The sequence below is a fragment of the Apteryx mantelli genome, chromosome 13 (assembly GCF_036417845.1).
Source record: "Apteryx mantelli isolate bAptMan1 chromosome 13, bAptMan1.hap1, whole genome shotgun sequence".
Taxonomy (NCBI): Eukaryota; Metazoa; Chordata; class Aves; order Apterygiformes; family Apterygidae; genus Apteryx; species Apteryx mantelli.
Window position 1 is genome coordinate 24,379,423 of NC_089990.1, and position 15,860 is coordinate 24,395,282.

Genomic DNA, 15,860 nt, shown 5'->3' on the forward strand with positions numbered 1-15,860 from the left:
TGTCCCTTTCTACATTGGGAAATGCTGCCTTTTCCCGTTGCCCTGACCTTTTACCTGATGCTGCCTTGGCAAGAGGCACCAGGAAGTTGTGCCCAGCACCCTTTCTTCACTCACCTACACCTTCACTTCTCGTGAAGGTGATGGAGACTGTTCCTGCAGGTGAATCTATAAATGATTGCTCTAAATTGAAGCAGAAGAAATGTTTGAATTTACAAGTCTATAAGCACTTGACAGATCTCTATCTCCCCAAGAGAGTAGAACTCTAATCATGTCATGCCACCCAGCAGACATTTTCTCAGATTTAATAACTTCAAGGAATATCAGTTAACCCCAGGCCACATCTGCAGCGGCCATATCTTTCCTAGATCTTTGACAGCCTCAGACATGTTGCAGGCCTTTCTCACAGCAAATATTTCTCTAACTTATCATGATATTGCCTATATTCTGCTAAAATAACCATCCTTCCCATCATGCCATCTGGGAATATCTGGCCATAAAGGAAAAATTTAGGACAAGAAATCCCTATGCCTCTGCAGGTGTCCTGGAGACTGAAATGTTCAAGCAGAGAGGTCAAGATCCTGGGTTTTAGGAGATCCTCCTCTCTCAGGTTAATGCCATTTTGTTCAGCTGGGAGGTATGGACATATTCTCCTAGGACCAACAGTAGCCATGTGGCATGTTCTGACATGAGCCAGTTTTTTGTGACCTGAATCCTTTACCCGAGGCTGGGAAGAGAGCTCTCCCCTGTCCTGGTCCCCTGACAACATCCAAGTATATAAAATAGCTCTACCTTCTATCACCTTTGCTAACATCAGTACTTGCAAAGGACTGCAATGCAGCTCCTTCTCATTTGGGCAGGGGCTTCAAATGCTCAGGGGTATCCCTGTTTCTTATCAGTGAAGGCCATCAAAGAGAGGACCAGCATAAGCAGGGCAGTGGGAGACTCTCAGTCCCTCATGTCCTCCACAAGAAGGGCAGTGTGCACCCTGACCCATGCTCCAGGCATCACACCGCTGGCAGTGCCCACTGCTTGTCTAGCTGTTCATCCCATTTGTCCCTGCAAGACAATGCTTGAGGCCCCCTTATAATGGATTTTGACCGGTATGTCTGTCTGTCATCAGCTGTGGATTGCCACCAAACAGCAGTGTGTAATAGATGATGGAGGACTGATCCTGGAAGGCTTAAATGACATAACTGACTAATGCACACATATCCAACTGCCATCTAGGGTCCCATGTTCAGGGATAAAACACAACATAGATATGTGTTGCAGATGTATGGATTGTCCCCATTCTTCTGGGGTCATGGAGAGAGCAGGGCTGACTTCACTGCCGGCAAACCTGAGGACTTACAGCCCTACATGACTAGAATCAAGCTCATGTTACAGAGTCACCTACTAGGGGAAAGATTTTTTTTCCCAATGCACAACCAGCCAGGAATGTTTTTCTCCCTCACAACAACCTCTGAACCATATGGGTCCATGCCCAACTAGAGATGGGGATGGAATGAAGACCCTCCTACTTGTTTGATATTCCAGACAAGGAAGTGAGAAGCATGTCGACTTCTTGTCTCTGTCTGACCCACATCTCTCTTTATGGCTCTGGCCCTGCCTAGGATATTGGTTGCACCATGGAAAATCCAGAGCCTTCTTCAGTGCTCCTCCAGTATGCTGCTTCCCTTGGATGCACCTTAGCAGACTTCACTGATATAACAGTGGATCCCTTGATACCTTTGACAAAGGACAGAAAGGCAGAGCTTCATCACACTGAGGTCCTAGTCACTCTACCCTACGGTGCTCTACTGTGCTTTTCCTCAGCAGATCTAAAAGTCACTTATAAAGGTCAGGTACACACTCTAGTCTTTTCATAAAGTGGGAAATAAGGCGTGGAACCTTAGTCATAATGACCCCATGATCCAAGGATCCCAAATTCTTAGTCAGCCCTCCTTCTGCATGCTGCTGCTTCCTCTTGAAGGAAATGGGATTAGCTCTCACACTGCAACATATGCAAGTGTCTAGTCATACATATAAAAGTGTGTAAAGTCACCATGCTGGGTAATGAGTTACTGCCCAGAGAAGTGGGTAAACTCCATCCATTGGTGTTTGCCCTTGATCACCCCAGTGAGCTCATAGATTTTTGCTGGCTCAGAGCCGCCTTCTTACATAAACTGCCTTGCACTCTTTCTAGGGTTTGTCCTAAGATATTGATTCATGAACTTTAGGGCCCTTATGCCTCATATTACCATATGTATGTGTGTGTGTGTGTGTGTGTATATATATATATATATACACATATATATATATATAATTTTTTTTCAAAGATTTGAAAAAAATATGAAAACTCCAAAATATAATAAATGAGAAAAAATGATGGGCTTTTTTTTTTCAAAACTGGACAAAACAGAGGCTTCATGAATTCCAGGTATTTTGGCTGTATCTGCTCCATTTTGTCATGTCTCCATTTTCTAAATAGCATATAGTCTTCTCTGAATTGGTGTGTACTACAGTGGAAGTTTGTGTGTGCTTTTTCTGTCTGGTTGCACATGGCTGTCTGATATGTATATGTAATGTTTGCTGTGGAGGGACCAAGTACCTGTTATGAGCAACCAACCTACTGTGTGAAAGTGGATGTGTTTTATGAGTGCCAGAGTTGCAAAGGACGTGTGCATTCGATGCAGTCTTGCAAGTGTGATATACTGTGTGTGAGATGTGATGGTGTGCTTTGCATGGTTATCTGACCATGAAATCATGTGTTGAGCACTACAACATGTATGTGTTTCTGTCTGTGCTATGAAGCCTAGTCCTGTACTCCCTTTTACAAAGAAATACTAAGAAATGGAGCCCTTCGTAAAGACTCATCCATGATGGAAACAGAATAAATGAAGCAGGATTAACTTAAATGATAAACAGTCTCAGTGTTTTTATAGCAGTGTCTGCTGCATTATACCTCATCTGTGTGTACTGCAGGAGCAGCAGGACAGTTGTCCTGTGCATAATTGAGCTCTGTTGAGAGCAACTGAGACACAGAAGGGTTTTGATTTTCCACTATGCTGGCACCCCACTGGAAAGGCCTCCTTGGAAAGCTGCCAGGGCTCCTGCTGCAATTAACCCAGCCAAAGGCATCTGCAGGCAGGAAATCCCTGAAGAATCTGAGCTGGGATACTGTATTCTGTGAGTCCAGGCATAGTGAGAACAGGGCCATCACCATTAACACAGTGTTTTTAGAGGTCTCTGTGGATGAGTGAGGTGGGTCAGCATTCATGAGCTTGCTACAAGAACCCCAGGTACCTCAGGCAATAAGCAGGCACTGCCAAATGAAAGGCAGGACAGGGCTGCAGAAAGGAGGCTGTATAGTAAGGAGGGAAAAGCACTTTGAGGCACAAACTCCTTCCCTCCCCTGAATGAAGGTTTAGGTTGAATTTGATGATCTGTTTTCAGATGAACAAGCAACAAACAAAAGGGGTGTCAGCAGGCAGGTGTGGGCATTTAGCCTCCATCTATCCCGTCAAGCAGCTTTCCATGCTAGTTTTGAGCAGAGTTGCCTGCAGGGAGGAACCAGGCATCCATGGGTGGGCGCACACAGCAGTGTGGACCAGAGTGGGATGCATCCCTTCAGTGGGCTTCTGTCTCTCCTGCTTGCACCTATCCATGTCTGTCCCTGTAAGATGATGGATTCAGGGAAGCAACATTGTTTGGAGTATTTCCCCTTGCCTCATTCTCTTTACTGCAAACACTGAGATGGCTTGTGAATTCTCCTTCACCCTGCTTTCAGCAGGGAGGCTGTCTGATCCTGTCTCTCCAGGCTTCTACAGTTCATATGTCTCCCCTTTCCTTCCCTCCCCCTTTTTGCCTCCAGCTACACACTTCAAGCAGGCAACACTCCGCTGTGCAGATCATGGAGCTGCCTCACCTGTTCCTGGTGTGTGAGAGAAAACCTGCTGTGCACATCCCACTGGAGAGGAGCTGGCCTGTTAGGGACTTCTGGACTCATTTGGCCTTGTGGGCCATGACTATGGTGAGCTATGCACAGCAAGGAACTGACAGGCTGCTGTGACCAAAAAGGCCTCAAGCTGGGCTTGGAGGCAGCACCAGGTTCTTAATTAAATTCCAAGCCAGGCCAAGGGAAAGCTGCCTGGGAAAGCCCCTGGCTCTGTTGCAATGGGAGGCAGTGAATCAGTTCGGAGGGAAAGGTGGTCCAACTTCAAACACCATTATCTGACCCCTGGGAAGCCTCTATCTGCAGTAGAATGGAAGAAGGACTAAGGGAGAGATGAGAGGGAGGGCTAAGTTCTCCAAGCCTAGCTTTTGATCAACAGCTCTACAAGTAAGCAGATGAATTTTTTTATCTCCCACTCACTTGGGCAAATTAACTTTTAGGAGTTTATTACCAGGAGAAAAGAACAAAGGCAGCAGCATAATGGTGCCTACCCCCTCCCCATGCTGTTCAACCAATGCACCATACTGTGCTCACGCTCAGGTCTTCTCCTTGGAGTGCATTTAGTCCTAGACTTGGGGTTTAGCCAGTGAAAATCAAAGGACAGCTCAAGTTGGGCATATAGGAGACTCTTCAGCCAAACCACAAGAACAGAGAGAAGGCTTGAGATGATCAAACAGAACTGAGGGGTTGGTGTTGTTTGGAAACAGCGGAAGAGTGAAACCATTGTGTCAGCTTAGAGCCTGTCAGAGGGCCCCGTTCTAAACACTGTGTTGAGGTTACTGGAGTTCTGTCACTTTATGAGGCCCTTGAAAACAGACAAAAAAGTGAGCAGATGTAATTTTAAAGGAAGAAAATGTTGCCCTAGAGCCAGGAAATCCTAAAGTATCGTAAGAAAAGGTCAAACGGAAACACTTAGAGACATGTCAACAGATGTTCTGACACTTTCAGAAAGTTTTCCCCTCATGTTTTTGACTAAAGCTATTTGTCAGATATGACCTTAATTTGTAGATACTAAGGTCTCTCTCTACTACCTTCATATGTTAGACAAAATTCCCAGCAGCCAGAAATGTCACTCAGCTCTGAGGACAAGCAAAGCCAGGTGGGGAACCTGTACTGTGTGTCCCTGGCTCCTGGTTCTTGGCAAGTTACACAGGGCCTCTCTGCTGTCCTCCTGGGTCTCCAGACGGAGCCAGCTGGGCTGATGGAAGGACTTCCTTTTCAGCCATTTCTCCTACAATGCCAAAAGGTTTTTTTTACTTTTGTTATTGCATCCAGCTCAGGAAAGATACTCTTTGAGATATGAAGCAAGTGGGGAATGAATGTTGCAACTCCAACATTGTTTACTTTACAGTGCAGCAGGTGAAGTTCATCTTGCTCTAGGAAGCTGTTATTTTGTTCTCTAGACTGTTCCTCGTTCTGCCTTTGCCTGTGGAAATCTCTCAGCACATCTTGAAAGCCTTCCTTGTGCACAGCGATGTGTGTTACTGAGGCTGGACATCCCTTTGTGACGGCCTCCTGAGGCTGAGCCGGCTTTATTCACTCCAGGGCATGCAGAGCTATGCTGCTTCTCTGGTTGGTTTCCTGCAGGGAAATCACTGTCCCTGTGCCAAGCTGAGGAGTGGGTTACAGGGGAGTGTGTGTTACTGGCGGTGAGAGTGTGCCCTGTGGCTATAAGTACAGGCATGGGGACATCTCTTCTAAAGTAGCCAGGGGACATGCCTTGTTTAACTGCTACTTCCTGGCATGGTTTTGGCTTGTGTCAGCTAGCACTTTCCTAGACAGTGCTCAGGCATGGTTTGGGGTAGCGTGGTTTGGGGTATGTTTCCAAGAGGCAGTGAGGATGAGAACAGCCTGTCCTGGGTGGTAAGGGGAAGCTAGCTGCAGGGTGGTGACCTGTGCCATGACAATGGACCTCAGGGCCCAAGGATAAATCCTGACTCATTTTATTTATAAGCAGAGATGCAGACTGTGAGTCGCCTCTCCATGGTGGGTCCTTCCAACCTACCACCCTGAGCTCTGTCCTGGAAGACCATGCCTTTGATAGAGGCACTTGTATCTTTCCCATGTCTAGCTGCAGGTCCTCTTGCCTCTGACACGGTTTCTTGTTCCTTGGACTTCCCAGATCCTTGCAGTCTGCAGTAAAAATGACAGTGGCTAGAGCACACAGAGAGACCAAAAAGAGCAATCATAGAGCACCAACCTCACAGCAGAGAGAATACTATATCCCACAGAGCAGAAAGTGCACGGATGAGATCTGTTGGGGGATAGCACCCATATGCTGTTGTAGGGCTAAGCCCCAAACTAAGAGTGACAGGAGAAATGACAGATGTGCCAAGTACTATTTATTTCGATGCCATCCTTTCTTATTGGTATTCACATGGTCTCTTCTCTCCCCCTTATGACAGATGCAACTTGATATCTTTGGAATAACTCAATGCAGAGATCATTCAATGATCTATTGACCCTCCTCACTACTGACCACTAACCAGCATCTCCAGGCTGCTGCACACACAGTCACGTCAACAACATAATTTCCTGAGCCCTTCCAGAGAGTGATGCCCATTTCTTGTGCTGGGATTAGCCAGAGCAAGAGGGAGATAACTCTCCCTCCAATGATATAGTCTGTCACATTAGAAAGCAGAGAGATCAGGGGAAATGTCTACAGTGTCTCCAGCAACAGCAGCTGGACAGTCCTACCAGCACAGACACTGGCAGGCCATGCATAGTCTTGGCTCTGCCAGCTCCTGCACTGTTTCTGTGGGGTGCCCCCATCCACGTGGTACTGAAAGACAACTTCTGGTGACAAGTCTTCGTCAAACCTGTGAAAATAATTTCTTTAAAATCCTATGTCATAAGACAGCCCTTCCTCACGGGTCCAGGGAATAAATGTCTTCAGTAATTGCCTTGAGAAACTGCCAGGGCTACAGTGGATAAAAATAAAAGGATCAGTCAGTTGCTAAGCTCCTTTGTGTGATGCTCAGTTCCATGTCATCTCCTGGAGCCCAGATCTGCTGCTCTGTAGAGCATCCTCAAGGCAAATTTGCCTATCTAAACCTTTTAAGTGGAATCACGGGACTAACCCATCTTCCCAGGCCAGCCAGCATTTGCTTTAGCTGCTATACTGGTGTCACAGCCTGACACAGAGTGGAGATACAGCCAGAACAGAAGGGCTTGAAGAAGCAGCTAAGATTGTACATCCCTAAAGATTCAGGGAAAGGGATGAAAATGCCAGTGGGATCCTTGGAAGAGGACCACTTGATACCTCCTTATCCACAGAGAGGTTCCTTTCAAGCCTCCCTCGACTAGTGTGGCTGAAATGTTGATACCAGGGATAGGGGAGTTAATGCAGGTCACGTTTTGATCTCCTTTACATCTCTGCAACAGAGCATCCTGGAGAAGCTGAGTGTGATGGCTTTCCCTGTGCCCAAGTCTGTCAACAGAGTGGTCTCAGCAGGATCTGCCTTCAAGGAGAGGTATGACCTGCTGCCCTACAGCACACACTGACAGGACAGTCCGGGACTTGACCCAGTATGAGACAGGTAGAGTGGAAGAATATTGTCCCATGCCACCTCTGGCCAGGTCCATTGGCATCTTCCCCAGAGCACCTGGCACATCACTCACTGAGCCACAGTGAATTGAAAAGCTGTGAGTTTTCAGGAAAAGGGAAAGCACAACAACACACCAGTGAGGCAGCTCCCTGCAGAAAATCATTCAGCCTTGTTGTCCCATCTGCTCAACATTGGCTTTGCTTTGGCAGGGAGTGCGGTCCTTGAAAGCAAATTCTGAGAAGGATGGGGAGAGGAGGTGAGTAAAGCTAAAAACAAGCACGAGCATCTTGGGAACAGTTGGTTGCTTCTGCACTTGGAATGTAACAATGACAGACCACTTACAGCTGTTTTTTAATGCAAGCAATTAGCCTAATTTAGTATGAGCTCAGATATCAGCAAAAAAATCTAATTATAAGGATGTGTCAGGCTCACTGATTACTTTAAACAGCAATGTAAAAAGTTTGGCCCATTGCATAAGAATTGCAGCATGTTTCCACTTTGCATTGTGTTTCCACTTTGCTTCCCCAATTAGCTTGTACTGATGGGAGTGTGTTGTTGTGCTGAGGACATTTTGTGGCTTGTTTTGTGTTAAAAGTATAATTTCTGTTTACTGGAAATAATAAAAGGCGATTCCAGACCTATTTGACTCAAATGTACTAGATTCCAGGAGTATTTCACAGGAAATATGACATTTGCACCAACTGGATTCCCAGTGTTGGCAGCATCTCTGGCTGGAGTGATGTGCAGGCTAAGAGTGGGATTCTTGTAGCTACGGAGGACTGTGGCCACCACACAGACCAGCTGAGAGAGAACACAAAGCAAGGATGTTACAGCTGTCTGCGTCCCTCTTCCCAGTTGCTCCCTCTTGCAGCCAAATACCAGGGGCCCTTTGCTGTCATTGGCTCCATCAGCCAGTTTCAACCCTTCAGTGCTCCATCTGGCAAAGCATCCAGAAGGGTGACACCTGTCTAGATGAAGCCAGAGCCCTGATCATGTGAGGGCAGCTTTCAGGCTGACAATAACATGCATGCAGCTTCCTTTCTTATAGTTTAATATTTCTGGCCCCTCTCCAAACTTGGCAGTGAAAATGAGTGAGGTGCAAAAAGGGACAACTGCATGGAAGCTTTCTGGACCTCAGAGCAGGGCCAGGTTTGTGCAAAGCATCTTGTTTATTGTCTATTTTTGCTCTAGCTCTGGAATATTATCAAAAGTGTTTGGTGAGGTTTGCATGGACAGATGGTAGCTCATCCTGAGCAATTGTGACCTGGATATGAAGCCAAAGCCTCCAAGATCTGTGCTCAGCTCAGACTGGTTCCACCTGTGACCTTGGGCAGACACCAAATGGCCAAGATGCCTCAACGAAAAGGCTTGCTCGATCAGGGGGACAATCTGTTTTCCTTCAGTTTTTGTGCTCAGACATATCTGAGTATATACTCAGATGCCCCCAAGGGTCTGCTTTCTCCCACAGCCAGGGGTTCAGCATGCCCAGAGGCGCCTCATGGCCCACTCATCGGCATATGAAGTCACCCGTGCGTGAGAGGCACATCTGAAACTGCACATGTGCTGCACGCGCAGTTTCAGGACTGCTAAATTAGGGATGAAGGGGGCAAGGCACAAGGCTATATGGCTCCAGACCATGGGACTTATCACATAAATGTCCTAGTCTGGCAACATTTAGCTGCTGGGAAATTAGAGCTGCAAATGTTCCAGGTGCTGAGAGAGAAGAAGAATCAGGGAAATAGCAAGGTGACAGACCTTCCAGCCCTCTGTATGCAGAAACTCAAAGCTTTGAGACTTGATGAGGGGTTGCCTAAGCTGTTTGCCCATGTCTGTGGTGCAGACTGCAACCTGTAACCTCTAAGAGAAGGGTCTACCTAGAGCAAGCGGTGCCAGACTCTGGCCATGGGTCTATGTCTCTTTCTGTAGGAGACCACCCCTTAGGCAAGGGGAAAGGACAAGATACCCAGAATATGAAGGCTTGAAATGTGGCCTGAGTGTCCCCATCCCTGCCAGTGGCTGGCTGCAGGCTGGCTCTGTGTTGTGCTTCACTGAGTTAATCAGCTAAGCTGCAGGAACAGATCAATTAGTGCAGCTTACTGGGAGACTGCTGCCTGGCTCCCTGCCTGTCCTGCCTGCCAGTCAACAAACTGCTGGGGGGGCCGCAAGGGCAGTGTCTTGGCAAGGCTTGGGCACATGGGTTTCAATGGAAGTTGTCCCAGTCTCCCTTCCTGCTTTTCGTTGCTGATAAATCTCCTGCAGAGAGGTTCATAGGGAAGGAATAGCACCTGAAGGTTTTTTTATGGGACTGAACCCAGTGCTCCCATAGTGGCACCCAGGGAGATGTGGAGCACCTTGCCTCCCTCCCACTCCAGACACATGAGCCCCATTTGCTCCTGTGGGGTGTCTGTCCAAGAGGTGCTGAAGAAGCAGACTCGGTCCTTGAGATGTCCTGTCACAGCAGCACCCCTGGGGAGAAGAGAGTCAAAAAACATTATTTCCCCAAATTTCTCCCTACTCCCAGATACATAGTGAGCCATTAATTACAGGCATGCCCTGGTCTGTTGTGGTGTTGTCATAACAGAGATTTATAACCAGTCTCTTGCTTGCTTCTCAAGTGTTATTATACCATCTTCCACTCTCTCCAGGCAGGTAACTGCAGGCTGTGGTTGCTGATCCCCAGCCACCTCTCTCACTGGATGTCATGACAGCGCAAACAACCCTCGTGTCCGTGTGCAGAGTCACGTTGGTCAGGTGCAGTCCAGCCTGAGGCCAGAGACTGGGGCTTCCTCTTGCCCCAGGCGAGGCGATGAGGAGAGTCTCTGGCTGTGCTTTGCTCTCAACTGCAGGGCTGCAGGAGCTGTTTTCATGCTGTCTGCTGGTTTCTCACCACATCCTTTTTGAAGCCCATTGCTCCAAATTGAACAGGGCACTCTGCCTGAGGAGCTGCCAGTGCTGAGGAGGGCAAGGGTCTATTTTACAGGCAGTGCTCTATGTTATTCATTATATGGTGGTGTCAACATGCTGTCTGGGCACAGCGAGGGCTGGTGGCTCCCTCAGTGCCAGCAAGTCGTGGGGCTCCCCGTGCTGGCAGGGCAGGGTCTTACCATTTGAGGGCCTGTCCCACCACCCCCATGAGAGAGCAGGGCAGGCAAGGTGGGCAGCTGCAGCCCCGGCCAAGGGATGGGCTGAGGTCAGGCTGGGATCAAGCTGTTTTCTGCAGAAACTCAGCTCTTCAGCACATGCAAGTCTACTCAGGTTCAAAGTTTGTCCTCCAAAAAGAGGTCACCATGGCCAGACAGAGAAAAAAAAGATCTGTCAACATTTACACAATAGAAGTTTTTTTCTTTTTTTGTGCTCCCCTATGGCAGAACGGCTGTTGATTGTCTTGTTTTGTGCAATATCTATGCACAAGAAAGTGTCCACACATGAAACTGTTGTTTTGGAATTCAAACAGTCAAGCTTTGAGTGCAAAATCTTGCATGAGACATATTGTCACCCTGCAAATAAATAGAGTAGTAGATGAGAAGACATTTTAAAAGATAAAATAAAGCCCAGTCAGTCAGGAACCCTCTTGATACTGAATCAAGATACATTTTGGATGAAGAGCTGTTTTATAGATGGGCTGATGTCTGTTCAGACAACAGTCTTGTAGTGTGAGGGAGACAATGAGGATGGAGTGGTTCAGTAGTGGGTTTTAGTGTGTATCACCACAGCTCCGGCAATGTCCAACGAACCAAATGATTGCATTTGCAGCATCAATCATTTAGTGTCATTAGGCAAGAAGCTCTGTCACAAGATGAGCATCTTCTGCTTGGAAAATAAGTGTCTCAGCTTCGTCTCTGTGCTGATGCATCAGTGGGGGACCCATTATCCTGTGACAGCAGCCTCCAGCTGGTAACATTCTGCCTTGAGAAAATCAAAAACAGAAGAACCCTCTTTGCTACCCAGATGTGTTTGTGCACACTTTCCAGTTAGAAGCAGAGGGAAGTTCTTCTGGCCGACAGGTCTCCTAGCTAAATACAGGAGTGACACTGAGCCTTTAAATGTTGGTATGTAATATTTGAATTTAAGATGTACAGGATACCATGAGGCCGGGCGGTTTATTTCCAGCCAGGATGGACAGTGTGTGGCTGTGGGGGAAGCTGAAATACAAGCAAAGGAAGAGACCTCATGTTGTCGCAAAGCGGGTTGGTGGTCAGGGCAGCCTTTGAGTTGGTGTCCTCTGAACACCACTCTCCCACCATCTCTTGCAGGGGGCCACTCCTTGAACAGCCTTGTCAGTGAGTCAGGACATCACATCTTTGCTACTGACACAGAGCATCCTTTGACATTACATCCCCATCCTGCTCACAACTGCAGGGTCCTGTAGCTACCTCCTTCAGGAAACAGGGAGACACCATCTCAGCAAGTTATTTAGTTAATCAAGAGCACCCAAAGAAGAGTGCAGGAGCAGCTGTACTGGCTGGCTTAGGAAGCACCAAGTTGCAGCAAAAGCCAAGTTTCTCCTGTGCTCTGAGTTTGCTTGAATGGATGCTGCAGTGAACTGGTACTGGACAAAGTGGGTCTCAGGGAGACAAAACTAAGCCTAAAATGGTTGTGAGGGGATGGACAACAGCAAAAAGACTCCAATCACACCTGACATTTACTAAGTTTATCTCTGGGCAGGATGATTAAACTTCTTGTATTTGTGAACAACAAAATTATCAGCAAATGAAATGATATACACTCCTGTATTCATTAATAGTTGATTGAGTCCCCAGAAAAAAAAAAGTTTTCTAATTACCTTAGCTGCTGAATGAGGTTAGTAATTATTCACAGCCCTGAAATGATACATGACCATGGTCAGGTAGTAGCTATCCATAAAGGCATGGTCAAAGGCATGAGCTATTATCAGAATGTCTGCTCTCCTTGGGAAGCTCATTTCCATATGGAACTGCACCTTGTGCAATATATTTCCAAGAGTGATCACTTAGTGCCTTAGCTTCAGGGAACAGGACCAAAAAAGTGAGTAAAAGCTATTGATCTGGTTTTAAGTAGAGCGGTACCTATTAATCTGGAAACACTACTCACTGGGGGATTTGACAAGAACAGGAAGTTTTCAGTGCTATGGTAACATTCTTTATCCTCTTGGGCAAAGCCTGAGGAAGATGAAGCTGCTTTCATGCTTGGTCTCATGGGTGAGCACAGAGTGGTCTCAGACCAGCAGGTCTTAGAGACATCTCCATGGAGGTAGCAAGAAGTAGCTCTGCCTACACACACACACACACACACACACACACACACACACACACACGCATGCACGCAGACATGCACTTAGTACTTGATATTTAACAACTTTCCAGTCTAAGAGGATAATACAGAAGAGAAAGTTCTGGGAAGCTCTGAGGACAATCTTCATGTTATGGTTATCCCTACGAGCCTAGACTGGATGTGACATTACAAAAAGGTGGTAGAATTGTGGCTTGTTGTCTCTTCAGGAGGACTGATTACTGTATTACTTTCATCTTTCAGTAAGCCAAAAATGACACAATGAAGCTCAAGTTTGACCATGCTGGGTAACTTTGAAGGGGTAAAAAGCAGCAAAGAAAGAAACTCCTTGCTGGTTGATTTTGATTCTTAGTTTTATAGGGTAGGCTGTAAAACTCTTCACAAGCAGCCAGGGGGCGTGGGGACAGAAACTTGAATTTCAGCCCAAGTGAGGTGGGAGGAGAAGGGGACCCATACTCCAAATATGGCAGACTCTGTGCTGCTGCCAGAAAGAGAAGGAAGCAGAGTTTACCGGAGGCTGTTTTTAACTGTTCTGAGGCTTGGCTGTGATTTTCCGAGCCAGAAGTACTGCCCCTGGTCACAGTGATGTCTGCACTGCTTGGTTACAGGGACATAGCTGAAATTTCCATGTTCATTTTTACCCATATTCCTTTTTCTTCTCAGCTAGCTAGGGGAGAACTGTCTGGGCAGGGCAGCTGAGGGTTGGGAGAGTCATTTCTCTAAGTTAAAAAAAAATCAAAACCAGATGAGCAGAAATAGAAGAAAGACTAACACAAGCTATTGAGTGATCTGTTTTCTAAGAAAGAATCCTGGATATTTTTCTCTGTTACTGTTCCCCTTGGCAGAAACCCACCTTTCAGAAATGTGACGCATCACTTTTTCACCTCATCTTTTAGCCTGGGTCACGTCCTTCCTCTCTCATCCCCAAACACAACCTTGAGTACATATTCTTCCCTTCTGAGGGTCTCATAAGCATAGAAACATCTTGGCTAGCTTCTTGTTGCATGCATGAGCGAAAGGGTAAGGTATTTTGCTATGTTATGTAATTTGTAAGCTGAGGACACTCTCAACGACACTCTTCAGATAACCCAGGCGCTATAGTCCTCTGCCCCTCCTGCAGCCAAGAGAAACATGGGACTGGCCTGGAGCAAGCTGCCTAGATGTCTGGCCATAGGGGAGCAGTTCCTCTCGTGCAGGTTCTCCAGTGACTCTTATTAGGGCAATATCCAGTGAGCAGGTTGGGTTGGAGATCTCACAGCTCCTGGATTGTTATCATAGCTGTACGAGGCACCTTTCCTCCTCAGCTGAAGAGGTCTCACCTGTGGGTGTGCTCATCCCCTTCCCCTGGTCCTTGGATAGAGATAATAAGAGGGGTGACATGGTAATTTTGTGGTGACATGGGATGTGTAATGTCTCGCTGTAAGGGAGAGACCTGGGGATTGCTGGGGGAGGGTGGTAGGGAGGGTAGGATGTGGATGTGCTCTAGGTGATTGGATAGGGGGTTTCTTTGAAATGAGTGGCAGCAGGAGAAAAGCTGCTCTGAGTTGTTGCAACAGCCACACCTGGCTTTTTTGCGCAGTTTTATCACTGCTGCCTGCAAGAACCAGCTGAGAGACCTGAACCTCAGCAGAGTGGAGATGGACTGCCTGAAACCAAGGAAAAGACTAGCACTCTCAGGGTGGATGGCCAGTGCTGTGAGTCTGGAGTCCAGCATTTTGGTGTGGGGAGGTGTGCTGTGCTGTCAGGATGGTCTCTCTGCTCATGGAAAAAATGGAGCAGTGGGAGAGTTTCTCTGGTCATAATTCCAAACCTGTTTCAGCCAGCACCTAACCCAAACACTCTCTATTTGCTTTTTATTTCATATTCACAGGGCTTTCTGGCTTCTCTTCGAACTCTCTCAAGGCTGTATCTCCTGTTTCTCTTTGACATATCCAGGTCCACTAACTACATCCCCAGGCCTGGTCTTGACAGTTTAGATTTTTCTCCAGCCTCGATCTGTGGCCAGGAATTGGCTGAAGACTTCCAGTGTTTTGGCAATTTCATTGCATAGGATGTTTTGATTTGTAGCTACACATATCCTGCTGGAGGCACAGTCATAACCTGCTGTAACGAACAGCAGGTTATCACACAACTTCTCCTCCACAGCAGAACAAAACAGACTAAAGTTCCTGCAAATCTGGCTCTGGGTTATAGCTGCTTGGCACAAGCTCCGCCAATGGACTGTGAAACAGTTTAGCACTCTCAAGACCTCCCTTGCAGAGGATCACATGCACAGGGTTCTGCTCTGGCCTGACTTCCTCCCTCTTTAACCCTCATCCTAATGGTGATATTCCTGGGCATCTTCAAGTCTAGGCACTGAAGCAGTTGCAGGGACGATAATCATGTTCACTCAGCATGTATGTTCACCAGTTTCCACTCAAACTGATAGAAATTTGGAATCCAAACACCAGACACACACATTTTAACCTATGTATTCAGGGAGTACTGAGAGAGTTATATTGCAGAACATCTGCTTTTTGTTGATGGCAAAAAACACATATTAAAAATACATATTTTTAAGAAAAGGCCTTTTGATTTTGCACGCAAATCCCATGGCTGGGGAAATGGCTTATGTGAATGTCCTGTTCCTTTGACTGCCAGGACACAGACCAGCCCGAAAGTAAGAACACAGATGTCACTAGCAAGGTGGAAGCTCTGTACAGGCATGATGCTTCTTTGGCTGAGCTGTGCTTCCCTGCCATAAGCAGAAACTGCCATTTTTGCAGCCCCAATGAATTACAAATACAATCAGTTGCTGCAAAGGTAGCTCTGCCAGGGTGCTCTGCACATTAGAGGGGACCTTTTCAATGCTAATGCATGCAACAAGCAGGGAGTAATCTTCTTGATTCAGATGGGCAGCTCTCAAAAGGCCTGATTTCGGAAATAAGTAAATAGAGTCACCTTCTAGTTTCTCTGGCAGAACTGGCTACTGAATTTAGTGCTGTTGATTTACAAGTAGATGAAAGCAATGGTACTCTTGAAGCTTGTCAATCTTTATAGCCCACTCCATGAAGATGGATCTTTCTTTTCTTCATCTTTTTTTTTTCTTTTTCTTTGCTTTGCTGTTGTTT